Raw genomic sequence first — 19,267 nt, 5'->3', positions numbered from 1 at the left:
TGAAACAGGGAGAGGCTGATAAAAGTATACAAACTTTCAGCTTTAAGATGAATAAGGTCTGAGGACCTAACGTAAAACCTAGCGACTATTGTTGATAACACTGTATTGTGTAGTTGAAATTTTCTAACAGAGTAGAACTTAAATGTTCTCACCAAAAAAAAAAAAAAAAAGCTAAATATGTGAGGTGATGAACGTGTTAACTAGGTGGTGGAAATCTTTCCACAAGATGCAGATTTATGAAGTCACCACGACATATACTTTATCTTACAATTTTTATTTGTAAACTATACCTCAATAAAGCTGAAAAATTTAAAAAAGAATTCTTTAAACTGAGAAAAAACAAAACAATAAATTAAAGAGCTCTGGGGTGTGTCTGGATTATTTTAATGTCATGCTTCTTGGGTGTGGCAATGCTTGCTGGCTTCTCTCCATGGTTTTATCAAGGACCGTAGTCTATATTTATATGATGTCCAGTTGATGGCATTTTGCCTCAGCCGTACCAGGAGTTCATTGTGATTGTGGGAGGAACTTTCTCACAAGTCATGTGTCTGTAAAGGGCCAACCAAATGGCTTGGGTCCTCCTATAATTGGAATACCCACATACTCTTGATTATTGTATTGGGCAGGGGTTTAGTGCATAGAAACTTGTTTTTGTGGGCCTTTCCTTGGAACAAACTTTGTAACAGAATTAATAGGAGGAAAACAGTACATATGACACTTACCCAAAGTAGTTATTTATTTGTGTCATAACAAGCCAAATATTTGCTCAAGGTTTGAAGGCCATTGATGTGAATTGGTGTGGTCAGCTACCTTTTGTCCCTGAGGTAGTTTCTACCTTTACAAGACTCTCTAAGGTTACCGAGTCCAGGTTGAGATGAACTGACTTGATCTGCTTTCCTTGCTTTGATTTACGTGGGTATAGCTTCAGGAATCCTATATTGTCAAAAAGAGTTAGTTGAAGATTTGTTTCTTCTTTGTTTTTTTGAGAGGAATTCCAGACCAGATAGCTAGTCATACATTTAATCGCTCATTCAATAACTGTTTATTTAACATCTCTGTGGGCCAGGTCTGTGCTAGACAACTGAGGGCTTCGTATTAAGTGAAATAAGCCAGAGAGAAAGACACATATTGCATCATGGCATCATTTATGTGTGGAATCGTAAAAAAAAAAAAAAAGAAAAAAAGAATCAAACTCATAGAACCTTGAAATACAGTGTTTGATTTACATACTACATATGATGGTGCTGATCTTCCCTCTCTTCAAAAGCATCTAGTCTAATGGAGATTGTAGACCAATAGACATACAATGTCAATATAGTTTGCTAATGAGTAAGTTCAGGACGCCAGAGGGTGTTTATTTGGGGCACTTGACCTATTTGGGGAGATTAGGGGAGGCTACCTAGAAGAATGAGAGCTAAATTGAGACAAATAGTAGTAAACTAACGAGTGAAAGAGATAAGCATAAAAAATGGAATATTCAAAGCAGAGAGTTTAGTTTTGTAAAAACTTAACGATGATAGTTAAAAATTAAAATTTGCTGTGCTGTCCTGGCTAAATTCCGATAGCAAATATTATGTACTTCCTTCTCAGTTTTCCTTATAGCTTTGATTGGAATTAACCCTTATAGTGTATTTATTCTTACTATATAGTGTCACCTTTAGTTGTCACAAATAGTCACCAGGCTTTTCCCTGAACGTAAATGGATTTTATTAGGAGCAGATGTAGTTCTAATCTGTAGAGTCTGTAAAACGTTCGAGGGATTATTTGGATTAAAGACCTCTAAGTATTAAAGAGAAAAATATTATTATTACTTTAATAATCCTTTCCCAAGTTACAAACCAATAACGGGCTCCAACAATCACATCTCTGTAATCGTTCACACATTTCAGTCAGGCATGTAACAGCCCCACAAAGAAAGTTTAACAGCTGAGTTCCCTTGATTTGGTTGCTAGAGAGACTCAAAGTTTTTGTTTTAACGCCAAAAATCAAATCACTAAAGCAAAAGTTAGACAGGAAGGTTGAACAAAAGTTCAATGATTTTATAAAATATGCTATGATTGAATTTCATCACATTTAAGACACATCAGTTAAAATGTGCACCATTATTTTATGTAAGATTAAAAAAGAAATAAATAAAAACACTACCATTTCAACTATGACATGCTATCAGTTGTAAGATATCCTCCAATTTCAGAGATATTAAAATGTGAAATAATGTGTATCCTAGAATTGGCAACTTATGGTTCATAACGATAAATATTTCTATGGTGAGTTCAATGGCTATTTTTTCTGTACGATTAGAAAAAAACATCAAGAAGACAAATAGAAAATTAAGTCAGACATTTGGATGCTTTGTGCTTCAGATCTGAACTGTTGGAAGGAACACGATAGAAAACAGAAAATTAGATCTTGAAATGTACATTCCAGTCTCTTGAGTGCATAAAAGGGCCGTACTGAAAGGAGATTTGCTCTGCTCTGAATCGGTGAAGAACAATATGGACAGCGAGACATGATAGAGATGCTGTCAGCTTCCTCCTAGTTCCACCAGGTAGGACCGGACAGTCTCATCAAATGAAATTCTCCTTGGGCTTCAGCACTCGTGGAAGACTCTGCAGTCATAAATGTATGAACCTAAAACTAACAGTTAAGGAAGAGTGACTGAAGGGAAAGAAAGAATTAGTGAGAAATTTTGGGAAAATAATGTAGGAATATCCAAAAATGGGAAGTGCGAATAAGCTTTTCTTTTTCTATTACTGGCCTGTAGAGCGGTAGATAAAGATGAGTTAAGGAGCAATCGTACAAGCCTGCTACACATCCCTGACTTCTAAAGCTTCTGTTAAATCTCATTTTAATGAGCAAGAATTGCTCATCTTTCACTTTTCCTTCATAATCTGATACTATTTTTGGAGGATCCAGACGCACGCCCCGCTGCCATTGCAGCGCGAAGATAAATTTCCTCTTTGTTAAAACATAAAAATTTCAGGATTATAAATGAGAGGGCTCTTACGAGGCAAATGAGACAAAAGGTAAATATTCCTAATATGGAAAGCGCTTCTACTGTTCTCAAGAAAAAGACAAGCCAGCACCAAAAATGCACAGAGAATGAGCAGGCAGTTCACATAGGAAGAAATACAAATTTCTTCTAGACGTATGAAAAGATGTTTATTATTACCAGTGATCACCAAAGTATACTGTATACCTATAAGCAACAAGACTCCATTTTTGCCTGTATAGCTAGCAAAAAGTTAAAATGACTGATAATATTCAATATTAGTCAATTAGATTTTTAACCACGGATGTGAGAAATAAGTTGAATAGAAAGGACCTACAATTTAAAAGCATATATTAGTCAGATTGTGGGTAGGAGAAGCTACTGGTATAAGCTTTTTTGGAGGACAACTTAATATTTAATATTGGAATTTAAACCTTCACATTGATCAGCAACTCTGCTTTTAGGAATCTACCTGCAGATACACTCACGCAGGTTCACATGGATGTATGTATGAAGATAATCGTTGAAGCAATTTTAGAAAAGCTAAAAACTAGGTATTTGTGATGTATATATTTGCTTATTTAAATACAATTTTTATTCAAGTGTAACATTAAAAAGAGCACAGATCAGAAGTGTACAGCTTGAGAAATATCACAAAATGAGCATATCTGTTTAATTATTTCCTAGATCAAGAAACAGAAAAGTATCAAGAACTCAAAAGACCCCCATGTACACAATCCCTGTCACTACTCTACCGTTCTCTTCAGAAGTAGTCACTACCCTGGTTTCTAACATTATAGCTCTCTTTTTTCTGTTCTGAACATATAAATGGAATCATGTAGTACATACTCTTTTTGCACTGAGGTTGTTTTACTCAACATTCTGTTTGTGAGATTCATCCATGGTGTTGTGTGTAGTAGAAATTTGATTCTTCACTGCCGTGTAGTATTCCACTGAATCAATATATCACAGTTTATTTATACATGTTGTTGCTGATAAACATTTCATTTACATGGTGGCCATGAGGATGTACCTCACAGACCTCTGACTACAGAGAGCAAAGCGGACCCAGGGCCCCAGTTGCAGTGCTCTGAAATTCATTGCACATTGGTACCAAGGCTATGCTTCTTTGGGCTACTTCAAGACAATAACTAAGTCTAGTGGAGCTATGGAAGCAGGCCTATTCCTGGGGGACAAGGAACTCCTCTGATGTTCACCTTTAGCTCAAACATTCCCTAATGGTCTTGATGAACATTTCTTAGGCTGCATGGCAGTCTAGGGCACTTCCACCCAAACTTGTCTTGCTCTCTCCTTCACTCAAAGTCACAATTGCATGTTAATTTTAGTGCTGAAAAGGGACACCAGCATTACTAAAAATATTGGTGATGGCCTCTTCTGCAGGCCCGGGATGACAGTAGGGGAGGCAGCCATATAGCTGGGATTGTTAACATCCATGGAGACAATGCAGTCTCTAAGTAAGAAGCAAGGTGGCAGTTCTTAAATACCAGAATCCAGGAGGCTGCAATTTCTCTAATGACTAGCAAGGTCAAAGGGACAGCCAAAGTGGCTTAACCCACAGGGAGCTGTGGAGATGAGAAACAGAGCATGGAATCTTGAAGGACAAAGGGCGCCGCTTAACATTTATGATTAAAAGAAAAAAAAAGACAAAAAGCAAAAATGGAGGAGCAGGAGGCTGAGAGTTATCACTCCAATAAAAGTCAAGATCCTTTGCTAGGTTTTGAGATCTGAGCCAATGTTCAGATCTGTTATCCGTTAACTGAAAGGGGAAGAACCTTGCAACACTGTTCCCTCAGTCCTTCTCCAAAGGGTCCCACAGCCCATTTACTCAAGTAATCATACACTGGGAAAAGGAGAATAACAAGATGTTTCCAAGACTACTAGACACAGCATTTCAGTTGACATTGATATCCAGTGACCCAAAGCATCATCACAGCCCTTGTATTAGAGTGACAGTGCAAGCTGGAAATGGACAGCAGCTGCATCTTTACCACACTTAGGAATGGATCTGAAAGACAGTGGAGCTGTCTTATGGGCAAAACTGAAAGCAGTGCATCTGGTTATCTGCCTTGTGTGGAAAGAGAAGGTGAGAATGTATATAGATTCATGGACAGTGGCCAATGGCCTGACTATCTTCTTAGGGGCTTGAGAAGGAAAGCGTGGAAGATTAGAGATAAGGAGGTCTGGGATACAGGCATGTGAATGGGCAAATGGGAGTGGGCACAATGTGTGAAGATATTTATATCACCTCTTAGTTCCGACTGGAAAGTGTCCATCATGGATAAGACACTGACGAATCAAGCAGATAAGATGAGTTGGCCAATTGACATTACCCAGCCCTTGCCATTGGCTACCAAAGAATTGGAATATTAGACACATGAATGGAGCGACCGTGGTGGTAGAGACAGAAGCCATATGGGAACAAAATAATATGAACTCCCACTTACTGAATCCAATCTAGCTGCCTCTGAATGTCAGCAACATGCCCAACACTGAGCCCCAGATATGGCATCATTTCTCTAAGAGAACAACCAGACGCTCAACGCAAGTCGAATACCTTAGGCCTGGTCCCTTGTGGAAAGGCCAGCAGTTCACCCTAACAGTCATAGATACTTATTCTGGGTCAGGATTTCTTTTCTTGCCTTATAGAATCTCAGCCAGCATTACTGTCTGGAAACTTATGGAATTTTTGATACACAGACAAGGATTCCACACATCTGATGAGGGCCCTGTCTGTAGGGAAGGTGTGTGGTGGACCCATGACCACAGGTCCCAATCATCCATTAGGTATTGCACTGTCCATAGGCAGCCAGTTTTATAGAATTCTTGAATGGCTTTCTAGAGGTGCAGCTGAAATGCCAGCTTAGAGAAAATGCTCTGAAATGATGGAGTGCCATCCTTCAAGACATAGTGTATTCGTCAAGTCAGAAACCCCTAAATGATGCTCTGTCTCCAAAGGAAGCCTAGAAACCCAGGGGTTGAGAAAGACTGATTCACTTACAATCATCATCAATGACCTATTTAAGGGTTCTTGTCCTTTCTGTTACTTCAACTCAGGGCATACTCTACTCAGGGTCATATATTGTCCTAACTTTTCAAAGACTGACATCTGTAGAATAGTGGATACATTAACAACTGCCTTCCAGAAGCATATGGACCATTATAGAATAATAATAATTGTAGAACCAGAACCTGATGTCAGTTTTTTGCAATCACTCATGTATTACTTGGGATGTCATGTTTTCAGTGTAACTGATTCTGAGTTCACTTAGCCGAAAATAAGTAGTTATAGTTTTAAAAAATAGTTGAATCACAAGGCTTAAAGAGGGAAAGGAATGTCAAGGAGGTTAATATTTATTTAGTGTTGGCAGTGGTAGATGTTATGCTGAACATATTTTAAAAAATACCATTTGCATCCATTCATTCATTTAATGACTGAGGTAAAAATCCAGTCAATGAGCTGGGGATAAACTGATTTACAAGACAGACACATTGCTGTCCTCATAGAACTTAATTTTTATTGTAGGGATACAGATTATAAACTTGTATGCAAATAAATCATATAGTGCCAGATAGAAGGAAGTGTAATGAATAAAAGTAAAGCTGGAGAAAGAGAGTAGATAGGAAAAGGTAGATTGGAGGAGTGATGCCATTTTGGACAGGCTACCAAGAAACTCTCTTTGATTGGGTGAAGTTTGTAGAGACCTGAGTAAATTGAAGGGATGTGTCAGGTTACTATTGGGAGAGGAAGAAACAGGCAGAGGGAACAGCAATTACAAAGATCTACTGGAGGGAATGAATTTGTTCCAATCAAAGAATAGCGAGAAACAACTGAGGTTAGAGACGTGTCGGAGAAGTAACAGAAGATGGGGTTGGAGAGATAAACAGGGGCTGACCTGTAGGCTCCAGTCCAGTGTCTGGTTTACCCTAAATGTGTTGGGAAGCCCCTAGAAGATATTGCATAGGAGAAGCATCTGATCTGATTTACATTTTACAGAAACTACTCTGGTTGCTGTTGTGAAGCACAGACCACAGAAGAGGCCCAATTAGGAGATTCTTGCTGAGTCCAGGCTCAGAGATAATGGTCAGTGGCTTGTACCTCAGTGCTAAGGTTTATCTTAGGGAAATGTCCCCTCTAGGATTAAATGTGACCCTTGGAAACACTAGAAAATAAGTAACCTCTAGGATCATCTTGGTGATACCTCAGGTCTGCTATCTATCAAGTACAAAATGTTGAGAGTATACACGTATCAGTATTTTCTGATATTTCCGTAATTTTCAAATAGGTCTATAACTCCATCAAAAAAGTATAAGAAACATTGTTAGGAGGCAGTGATATCTGCTTGAGAATAGCAATTTCTAAGATACTCAAGATCAGATTTAGATCTTTCTGAAATCCAAGATCGGATTTGACCCAGGACTCACTCTAAGGAGGATATCAAAACAAAGCCTTGTAGGTCATTATTTCTACCTCCTCCTCTTTCCTCCCAACTGTAGGTCAAGAAAGCTTACGAAGCACAATGTGATTTTGGGACATCTCAAGTTGCAAGAGCGATAAAGGAAACCCATGCTAGCACAGTGACACCCACAGCTACAGGAGCAGTTCTGAGGTCACTGCACAGCAGCCCCCACTGTCGGGTTCCAGAAACCCACAGCTGTACAGGAGCCTCTGCTGAGCCAAGCAGGATCTTCAAGGATGCCAGATGATTGATTTACTGTGGTTTTAGAGGAGATCCAAGAGAGAGCAAAAGTTTAGAGCACAGTTGAAAACCGCATCTTGGAGCAAAAAAATATTGTATCAAATATATTTGTCAACGGCCTGGACAGCAAAGATGATGATGGAGTCATCTGTATCTTTGTTCAAATAATATTACTGTTCCTTGCATTATTGTGTTAACTTGGATCATTTAATTGGCTGCTCTCTGCCGCAGTTTACCCCAATACGAAGTAGATATAAGAACGTAATAAAAATACTACAAATAAAGGTGATGGTGAAGATGGAACACAATGTAATGTTTAAAATAAATGCACAGCCCAGTTTTCAGCCACAGACACAGAAGACTCATGATAAATGTTTTTGTTTTTCCTTCTCTCCCATGGTCCTTTTAGGCAACTGTCATGGACCATTCCCATTGTTGGGTGTGGACGTGGACAAGACACCGCCCTGCCCCTCTAGAATGTTGGTCTCTTACTTGCAGGATATATTATCTTACAGGGTCTTAAATCTAGAAGGGATCTTAGAAAGTATCCAGCCTCAACCTCATTTCCAAATGAGGAAACGGCAGTCCAGCAAATGCAGGTGACTTGGTCAAAGTCCCACAGAAATTAGCAGGAAACATGTTCCCCTGTCCCCATGCATCACACACTCTCCATTGGTCCCACACTCAGCCTACTGCTAGCTGTGGTTGTTCAAAACCAGTGGGAGACTGCCTGAAACAGAATGGTGACGTTTCACAGACAGAAAATGTTTTCATTGCTTCATGAAGTTCATGACAAAGTGTGGCCTCTTTATTGTGCTGACCTTAAACTTATCTTGGTTGACTTATTGAAACTAAAAGTTCCGGGTGATCCTTTCAATTTCTGGGAACTTAAAAATATTTGGCCAAGACTCAAATGACTGATGTTGTTTCCAAATTTTGCTTGTGAAATAAAAGAGGATATTGGTAGTTTAACACATCCCTTGCATTTAAGACAGAGTTTACAGCACTGCTCTGAGTACAATATGGAAATGTGACAATAGGCTTGCCCTTTAGACACCAGTATTCACTTCCTGTTTAAAACAAGTAATGCGTAACGAGCAAATTCTAGCATAAAAATTTAAGGGCATCTCTGCTATAATTTTAAATAATCGAGAGTATCCTCTGATTTTATATCCTGAGGTGGTATGAGTAACTAACAAGGAGTGGGGTGGAGGTAGGGAACACCAAGTTTCTACCTAGATTCACAAACCCACTGGCTGATTAAAGTCTCTTGATCTGTTCCCAGTTTTAGAAACACAGTCCCCGAGTCCCTTGACTCCAAAAATACTCTTTTAGTCTCTTTCTTTTTCCATTGCACTCTTACATTCATTTAAAACAGATCCAATAGTACAGACTTCTCTCCTCACTGAAGAAATATTTTCTTTCTGAATATATCTATGGGTCTCTAAAAGGAGGGGGGTACATATTTTTAAAAAATATTATTGTGATATGATAGTCTATCTAATCATTTTGAAAGAGCCATAAAGAGTTCATCTATATCTTATTAAACACGTTTTTTGGCAGGGGCGGGGGGATTTGGAGTAGGGGAGAAAAGAAAATCTTGCAAAGCTTTGCAGCAATTTGCTAAGAAAACAAGAAGTCTATGCAGGTTCATCACGTGGGGAAACTTCAGCTCCCAGAAAGTGTGTGTGTATTTCTCAGGGAAGGGCTGGGGAGGTGTCATGGAGTTTGCACTTGAGTACTCAAGAGCAGGACTGGAAAACATTATTGTTAAGAAGACAATTACCCAAGGGTCCTGTAGCTGGCATTTGTTCTAAGTCGGAATTTGTCCACATGACATCGGAATATCTGGGTAGATAGCAAAGAATTCCATGAGGTTTCTGGATGTTTGGAAACCACCTTCTGCTCACTGATATTCCTCCCCCATCCAGGAGTCCTTTGTTTTCTACACTTGGAGCCTCAGACCTGACCACTGTGGAGGCTCTGCAGGGCCCTCTGTGGCTACGTATGAGGCAGGTTAGGAGCTTCTTGCTTATAAAGACACTGATGCCTTCTGCCTGCTACTCATACCTCTTGGGACCCACACTTTTTGGCCAGCATCCTTAACAGTCATTGCCCAAACTCTGATCCTGTATTCTTCTGGCCTGGGTTTGTGAGCCTATACCCCAACTGCTCAGATTTTGAACTCACTCTCTTAAACCTGGTCAATATTCTTTTGTTAACTACCCTAAACAACAAAATCTCCAAGTTTCTTGTTGCTTTTCAATCCGTAATTTCTCTACTTGTTCTCCTGACTTTCTTGTTCAAGTCTGTCCTATTTTTCCCAACCCCAGTGAAACAGTATTACCTATACATTGTCAACCTGCTAAATATTTGAAAATACTTTGTTGGGCATAGTGAATAAATTTCTAAGTAAATTTTGTCTTATTTATTTATTTATTTGCAGTTAGCAGGCACTTGACATTCAAGGTCCTTAATTATCTTCTTCCTTCCTGTGTCTACCACATTCCCATTTCTCTTCTTTCCACTAATTCTCCTCCTCAGCAAGAATAGTTCTGCTCACCCTTCCCAGTGGACGTGTTATCTTCACTGCCCCTGGCTCACAAAGCCTCCGATAACTTCTCCCATCTCCTCTCCATAAATTTGATTCCTAAAATTCTTTCAAGGCAGAATGTAATCCCTCCTTTTCAATTCAAACATTGATGAAAGTCTAAATTCCTCATGACCTCTCTCCCCAATCCCTGGTGGTACTTATTCTCTGAATTACTTAGTTCTTTTAATAAGTGCCGCTCAGCACAGGTAGAGCTCCATATTAGAAACCATTTCCATAGAATGAACTGTCCTTACCTTTATTGTATTGGTGTTATTTATCTATTGCATACAATAGATTGGTTGATTGAGCGTTGGTGCTCAATAAGCTTTGTTGAAGAAATAGTCACATTAATAATCTTGTTCTCTATATGCCGAGATTATTTTCACAAAAATGGTGGATGTCCCCCAAACCCACCAATTCCAAGAAGAAGTCCACTGTAGGCTCACGCAAAAGAGGAGTTACTGGGTTAAAGTAGAGTAGCTGCCTACAGTAGGCAGGCACTGTTAATTTTCTGGAAGAAAGCTAAAACCACACAGAAAATTGTGGTGAGGCTTGCACGCATTCAACCTAACTCTGATCTAAGAGGATCTTGGCCATTAGGAGATGAAAATGTTTGAACTTGGAGGAAACAATATAAAAAAATCCAAATGACCTAGTTTAAGGATTCTTTTTCCCCTGTATAATAACAAATACAATAGAAGAGTATTGAAGTTGTACAATTTTTAAAATTCATTTGAAGACAGAGGATTAATATGTCAAAAGGGCAGACATTCTCTGAAGCCAGGCTTTAAAAAAATTAGAGCAGGGTGTTTTTCTTTTGCTGTTAGTAGTAAGCAAGAGATGATGTGCTGGGCTTTTTGAGCAGATGTAAAGGCACCGTGGGATGTTTCTTATTCCTGCGTGGTTCTTGTGTCTACTATGATGTTGACATCCTATTGCTGGCATCTGTTCTACAATTCAGATTATCTTTTTACTGGTTTTTATCCAAGCTGAGAAATCAACTATAAGCTTCGTCTTTCAGTTTGCCGGTGACGTGGAATTCTGACATATGAACACTCCCCAGGGTTTCTCTAAGCCTCTTTAAACTCTGGATGCACTCCATTGACAGCTTCCGAGTTGTGATAAGTATCTACCTTTTATTTCTAATTTGAAGATTTCTTGAGTTATAAAATTACATTTTCTTTGGAGCAAACATATTAGAGTGCACTGAGATGGCAGATTCATGAATTCCCCAGAACTTTCACAGGAAATAGAGAATACAAAGGTCATGTAAATATAGTCAGAATAATGTCTTTACGGATTGGAAAAACTTAATACCAAACACATTTTAGTTTGAATAGATTGCAGACAGGGTATACAGCATAAAAGGAATATATATGTGGGTTATCTGGGGAGATGTGTTTCGAAATAAAACTATATCTTTATCTTTACATATGTGATGCTTTCTAAATCAGTATTTGAAACATCATAAGCACTAAAAGAAAACCTCTGTGTGTGTGTTTTGCTTGTACACTCTTCCTTTAACTATATTTTACCATCTATTCATATAAAAATGTTTGGGAAGGTGACAAATGGCTGTACAAGCTAAAAACTACCTAAAAATTAGATAAAATATAATGATTTGTTTTAAAGAGTAGATAAATCAAAGGACAAGGAAATCTCCAGGTGTTTTAAGAAAAGAGAAAAAAGGACTCAAAGTGAGAGAGGTCACAGAAAGCTGGTACCAAGGCATTTCACACGCATTTCAGAAAGGCTATAGGCCCTAGTGACTGGAGGTGGGAGTTTTAATAGCCAGGAGACTGGAGAGATCATTACAAACACTGATAAAGAAGGAAAGCTTAATCTGAGAGTCTTGCATAAAACACAAAATCTCTAAGCACTTCCAGGCCTCATAGCCTAGAAAAAATTCCAAACAATTAACCGGAGGAGGAGATGTAAACAAACTTGCCATTTATCTGGGACTTGTATTGGAAAAAACAAGCATCCTGAGAAATTAAAATGCTAGGTCTGAATCATTGGTGATGTAGGGTCTACATTTGTACTACCTGGGTGGTGCAGGTAACAGGGTCTGAGAAATTAACCTTAAAACCTAGTCCAAAATCACTGAAATCCCCTGGGTCCCCAGTGAAAGCAAGCCACAAACCATCATTTTGTAACCCAGGGCATTTTGGATTCCAACAGAATTTTAAAAACCAAGCTAAAAATAAGCCCACTCTAATAGACTGCAAACCTCACTAGAAAATCACCATAAGGAAGAGTCAGCAGATGTGACAAATGGATGCCTTAATGCCACAAACCTAAAATACTAGAACAATCTGAGATTATACATGTGTTTTAAATAAAGAAAATATAAAAAGAAAAGCCATATGAATACTAATAGCTCACATACATTTTTGTTTTAATCTGTAATCTCAATTTGTATTGAGTGCTTGAAAGTAAAAAATAAATCCAAAGCTGTCTTTTACGCAGAAGCTGAGAATGAAAGTTGAGAAAGTCAGATTTGTTTGGATATGGGATAAATCTTTTGAGTTTGGTTTTATGTCACAAGTGTCCATCCAAAAACTATAATGAGAATCTTACTGCACCAGGAAAGAAAAGCAATCCAGTCAGGAAATGAAAGAAAATTCAAAAAAGTTCAAACAAGCGAAAGTGAAGTGAGAAAGAGAACTATAGGTTATTATCTGTTTCTAATAGAAATGTTTTGGAACTTCAAGATGTGGAAAGCGCTCTTCATGAAAATTTCAGTAGTTTAAGACCTCATTACAAGGGAACAATAACAATGATGAAAGTGAAATACTCCTACTATAGAACATATTTTCATGACAGATAGTAAATTAGCATTGACCATTAAATATGACTTCATGAAACTTCCACTATTTGTCGTTGTTTTACGTATCTGTTTAGTTCACTATCTTGTAGCTTTTGATTTGGAGAAACAGAAGATTTTTGCGTATGAGGTCAGATCATGGTGTTTCTTTGCGTTGGAAAAAGGGTGATAGTAAATTGCAAAACTAGATGAAACAAAGAAAATGAAACATATGTTCTACAGACATTTGGGCATTAATGAACGTATACCTGAGATTTCTTTCAATCCTATGAAGGAAAAGCACCGTATGTGGATGACTATGACTACCCTGACTTTTCCTCATATGGAAAAACTATTATCATTTCCTTGAAAGGAGCCTTGCAGTAGACATAAAGGGGTACAGAGTAAGTATAGAGAAAATGGAAGCCACACCAGGTAATAACCTTAGCTAACGCTTTTCCAAGATGACTCTACGTCAGGCATATTTTTAAGCGCCTTACACGTATCAACTCATCTAGTTCTCCCAAAAATTCCATTAAGTTAGCACTATTATTATTTTCATCCTACAGTAGAGGAAAGTAAGGTACTTGCTTAACTTGGTCAAGGTTACACAGGTAGAAAGTGGGGAGAAAGGATTCAAACCCCAGCAGACTGACCCTGAAGTCCACGTGAGCTTGTGTGATGGTCTCTTTTGGAGGCTGTAATTAAGAAAGTGATTTTGTTCTTGATTCTACCAAAGATATTGGGTAAATCAAATAGATTTGCTTAATCGCTCAAAATGTATCAGATACCACCTTTGTGTTGAAAACTGATAGGTACTGTGCCAGATACAAAGGAATTAAACAACTGAAAGCAGTTTCTGGTGGAAACAGTTCAGGGATCAGAACTGTGTATAGTCTCAAATCTCTCAGGTACCTGGAATAAAAATTTTTCAGTTCTTTAGATTCAGTTCAACTACGCTGATTAAGCACTTCCTATATACCAAGCCCCAGGCAGTAGGCATAGAAATATATGTGATCCCGCCCTAGACATCAGGGAGGTCATCCTCAGTGGAGGGGGCAGATACATAAATAAATAACTCAAAGAGAAGATGATCTGTTGTAATAAAGGGAGACAAAGTTCCACGGGAATGAAGATGGAAAGCTGTAAAAGAGATTAATTCCTGGAGGAGAAGTGTGTACATGTGTATGAGAGAGACAGAGACAGGGAAAGACAGAGAGAAAGAGACAGAGATTGAGACTATATTTAAGCAAAGCAGAAAGAGAGGTGGAGGGTGGAGTGGGGAGAGGAAGGGGAAGATGGTTAATGGAATTTTTGGCAGAGGGAACAATACGAATGGAGAAAAAGAGAGCCATGAATTTGTTTTAGGACCAAGGTTTGTGGAGGCACTATTGGCCAAGATGAATCATTAAATTTCTCCAAGTTTGAAGTGAAGAGAAATGGGAAGTTTTTAAAACGGAATGGCATGACCAAGATATGTCTTAAGTGGCCAACTCTGGTATTATTTGAAAGTTAAATTGAAGAAAAAGAGACTAGAGAAAGGAGATCATTAAGAAAACAATTACTATAGTTTCCAAAATTTCTTCTTTACCAGCCAGGCTCTCTTATATGTCTTTTTTTAACCAAATAAAAAAAATTCGCCAAAGAGTAAACTGATTTCAGGAGCATGATCTTTAGTAAGGTCTTTGAGTCATTTAATCTGGTTTTGGATTTTGTCTACATATAATCCAGATATTGACATCTAGATACTTATAGGAGCTGGCCCAGAGGCGCAGCAGTTAAGTTTGCACGCTCTGCTGTGGCAGCCTGGGTTTCGCCAGTTCAGATCCTTGATTCGGACTTACGCACCACTTGTCAAGCCATCCTGTGGTAGGCATCCCACATGTAAAGTAGAGGAAGGTGGGCATGGATGTTAAGCTCAGGGCCAGTCTTCCTCAGCAAAATGGGGGAGATTTGGCAGCAGATGTCAGCTCAGGGCTAATCTTCATCAAAAAAAAAAAAAAAACTAAAAATAGATATTTATGATGATGGATCTATATTTGGTAGAAACAAAATTTCTCAGTGTGCCTAGATTCAAATCCTGGCTCACCCACTAAGTGAGCTTTATGATACTTGGGATGTTTAATTTTCTAAGCTCCCTCATTTGTAAAACTGGGAAAACAATAGTAACTACTTCATAAATTGGTCTGAGAATCAAACTGCTTAGGACAGTACCAGTACCTGGTAAGCATTTTATAAGCCTGTGCTATAGTATGGCTACAGAAAGTTTTAGAAGTTGTTTTATATTGTTTAAATTAAGAAGTTCAGGAAAATAACATGTAGGTTTTAATCAAGGAGAAACAGAATGAGAGATTCACAAAGTAGTTTTTACCAGTTAGAGGACATTAACTTAGAAGATGCGACAAGTCCTTCTATACCAAGAAAACCTAAAAACCTGCAAGTATATTAATGGCTCGTGTTATTTTCTGAATAACATATTTGGGAAATATGTATATTGGGAAAATATATAGCATGTTTTCTCTTTACTTACCTGACCAATGTCTACACGGTAGGATCAGACAAAAAGGACAGATTGACATTTTTGCCTAAAAGCTAGGGTACATCTAAATTAAGCAGACTTCACCCAGAAGCTGGAGTTCAGCTACATTTTTAGAGATTTTTATTTCCAATTTGCAAGACAATATATTAAGAGGAAAAAAGCATTGAAACAGAGCCAAATGTTTTGTTCAGTTCTACGTTCTTTTCAGTCTATCATTTATCTTCATAATACCTTGGGAAGCAGTCAAGTCCTACAGACTCATCCCCTCCTAAAAACTTTCCTTACAATGTGCATCCTTAATAGTTACCATTTGATATGATGCAAAATCTATGCATAAATTTCAAATTATCATCCACATGACCAGTTGCGCTGATTGATGGCTTAATTTTGTTCTCATTGTCAAAGTCTGTTTCTTTGAATCTTAATCTCCAAAGTAGACAGAAGACAACAGCTTCTATTAAAAATTCTGCGTTTTTTTGAAGGGCTCTGAGGTACTCTCTTCCACTGGTCCCATGCTGATAGACTGGAATTGAAGCCAAGATCCAAAGGCAGAAACTCCGTCAGAGGTTGGCGTTTTGCCTGTGACTTGGTGGGCCTGCTCAATATCCTTTGAGGGAAAACAGATTTCAACTACATCAAACACAGTGAAGAAGGAAGTTCAGAAAACGGTATTCTTGGTTTGGTAAAAAACCATGAGCACTGGTTTTGTCCATAAATGGGTTGAAAGCAATGAAGAGCTGGAACATTCACTAGTCCTGTAGGCATTTTCAATCTTTCTTGTTGAAAACCACTAATGGAGATGAAGGATGAGGACAAACATAATGTACCTATATAAGCATCTCTCAGGTTGCCTCACAGATAAATGTTATAATCCCTGGATTTTTGTCAAACCTTTTTCTCCTCTCACGTTTATGTTAAGTGTGGTTTCGTAAATCATGAGAACTATGTAAATGAAACGCTGCAGCTCTAGGCCGGCTTGAGTCTTCTCTCTTGGCACTTAACACATTAAAACGTATGTTTTCATTATATTGTGATGGAGAGAGAGAAGCGGGTTTGTTGAGTTTTACATTACAAAGCTGATATGCCATCTTATCCTTTCTGTATTAATTAATATGGGAGAATAATTTTTTCTAGACATTATATGCCCATTGGATGTCATTTTCAATGGCTTTGCTTTTTTTTTTTTTTTTTTTTTTTTGGTGGGGTGAGGAAGATTGGCCCTGAGCTAACATCTGTGCCAATTTTCCTCTATTTTGTATGTGGGACACCTCCACAGCATGCCTTGATAAGCAGTGTGTAGGTCCACACTTGGGATCTGAAGCTGCGAACCCCAGGCTGCTGAAGCAGAGTACGCAAACTTAACCACTATATCACTGGGCTAGCCCCAAAGGCTTGGCTTTTTTGACAGCTGTAATGATTGTACAAAATTTCTATCATTATTAACATACCTGGAAAAGAGAAAGAAGAGGTAAGATTTAACAAATTTACATAATATATTAACAGGCATTAACAGAATAAATGTACAAGGTGATTTAAAGTTGGAGCATATTGTCATCATCCTATCAGCAAACATGTCTTTCTAATTATGAAAATCCCATGTGGCAAAACCATGTTTGTTGATTCTGTAATTCATTTAGATTCTCTTTTGTAAATGAAAACTCTGTAAGTTGCATATGGACAAAAGAAACCTATCAGTACCCTGGAAGATTTTTGAGGGGAATGGATGATGCCACTTCCTAACATCCAAGTAAAAAAAATTGTAGAGCCTTTTTAGTTGAAGTAGAATTCTGATGAAAGCCAGCTGTTAAGTAATTTTCAAAATAAATGCCTGCCCAACTGGTGAAAATGTCTCAAGATAATTATCAAGCTAGACATCATTAAGTGAACACGGCATTAAATAAGCATTGCAGGCTATATTTGGAGTAGCTTTGACATGCATTTGGAGATATTTCTGAACGAATAGTGCATTCAAAACTCATTCCAGTTTATGTCCTTCCCATCCTGCGTGCACTTTCTAAGTTGAAATGGAAGCCAGTTATATTTCTCCTTTTCTCTTGGAGTCACAGATCCCAGTGGAGGGTCAGCCTGACATATTACTTTGTTGAAACAAGCTTATCAAATGATTCTTATATTGCAATGAAAGATGATTATTCCATTTTGAGTGTAATAATATAAGTTTTAAAGCATTTTCAGAAATAAGCATCTAATCATTTTGAGGAGGTATCTGGCAGTAATATTTTATACCAAGCAAGTGGTTTAGTCACATATGCCTTCTTTGTAATCAATTAAGTACCTAAATGAAAATCAAGACTATGCTTAGAATTTTTCACTAGCAAATTCTTTTCCCTAAAGAATATAATAGTTTGTTTGTGTGGGACAAACTGAAAGAGGAAACACTTCCTCAAAGTGAAAATCTAATTTTTTTCTCTCTCTGAAAAATTCAGCATCTGAGACATGTTGTAATAGTAGCTTTTGCAACCATAAACTAATCTTAAATGTATATATTAGACTTGCTTGGCTAAAATATTATAAGAACAAGCCTTGCAGAATGTGATGTTAAAGTCAGCTTATAATGTCAAGTGTTGAGCTTAATAAAAACAAACAAGAGGTCATCAACGAGAGGAGTTAGGCCGTGTTTTGAGAACCTTGAACTAATTTTGTCTGAGTTTTTCTCTTAGAAAGGACAGCTAATGTCAAATTTAGTGTGAGAAAAGTTTCTTCCCACAGTTTCAAAGAAAGGAAGACCATCACAACTTGTTCCTTATAACTCGATGTTTATAACTTTATATTGATTTAGGAATACAGATAAAGTGTAGTTTAAGTAGCTTTAATAGATAAGGAGAGCTAAGAGGACCTACAAGACTTTTGTTGTTAATTATGCTTCAGCATGCTATCATGAGATACTGGTTTTACAGTATCAAAGAAGGGGCAAAAATTTGTCTAGTACTATATTTCCGTCTCCAGAAAGCAGAAAAAAAGAGAATTTTTCCCTCCCAAGTTATACACTGTTCACAACATTATTGAACTTCTATTAAGAATTCTAGATCTCCTAGATACAATCTTAAAAACACAGTAAATCCTCACTATTCACACATTTTGTACTTGTGAATTTGCCTACTAGCTAAAATTTATCTGGGACCCCCAAGTCAAAATTTGTGGCACTTCTGTGCTCATTGTGGTCATGTGCATGTGTGGAGTGGTCAAAAATTTGAGTTGCTTGATATGTATGTTCCCAGCTGAGGTTGAATGAGGCAATGCTCTGCCTTCTTGTTCCAACTCGTCTACTGTAAACAATGTCCTTTTTGTGGTCGATTTAGTGCTACATCTTTCCTCAGTTTTTGTTGGTGATTTTGCTGTTTAAAATGGCCTCCAAACACAGTGCGGGAGTGCTGTCCAGTGTTGCTCAGTGCAAGGCTGTGATGTGCCTCACAGAGAATGAGTGTGTTTGGTAAGCTTCACTCATGTGTGAGTTATAGAATTGCTAGACGTGTGTTCAATGTTAATGAATCAGCAACATATAATAAATAAAGTCTTTAAACAGGAACACACGTAAAACGAGATTACGTATTGATCAGTGATGAAAAAGCTGTGATGAGAGCAGGGACACCCAATCTTCTAT

Source organism: Equus przewalskii, chromosome 8 (assembly GCF_037783145.1).
Source record: "Equus przewalskii isolate Varuska chromosome 8, EquPr2, whole genome shotgun sequence".
NCBI classification, from domain to species: Eukaryota; Metazoa; Chordata; class Mammalia; order Perissodactyla; family Equidae; genus Equus; species Equus przewalskii.
The sequence above is the reverse complement of the archived record's forward strand: the minus strand, read 5'-3'. Positions refer to the sequence as shown.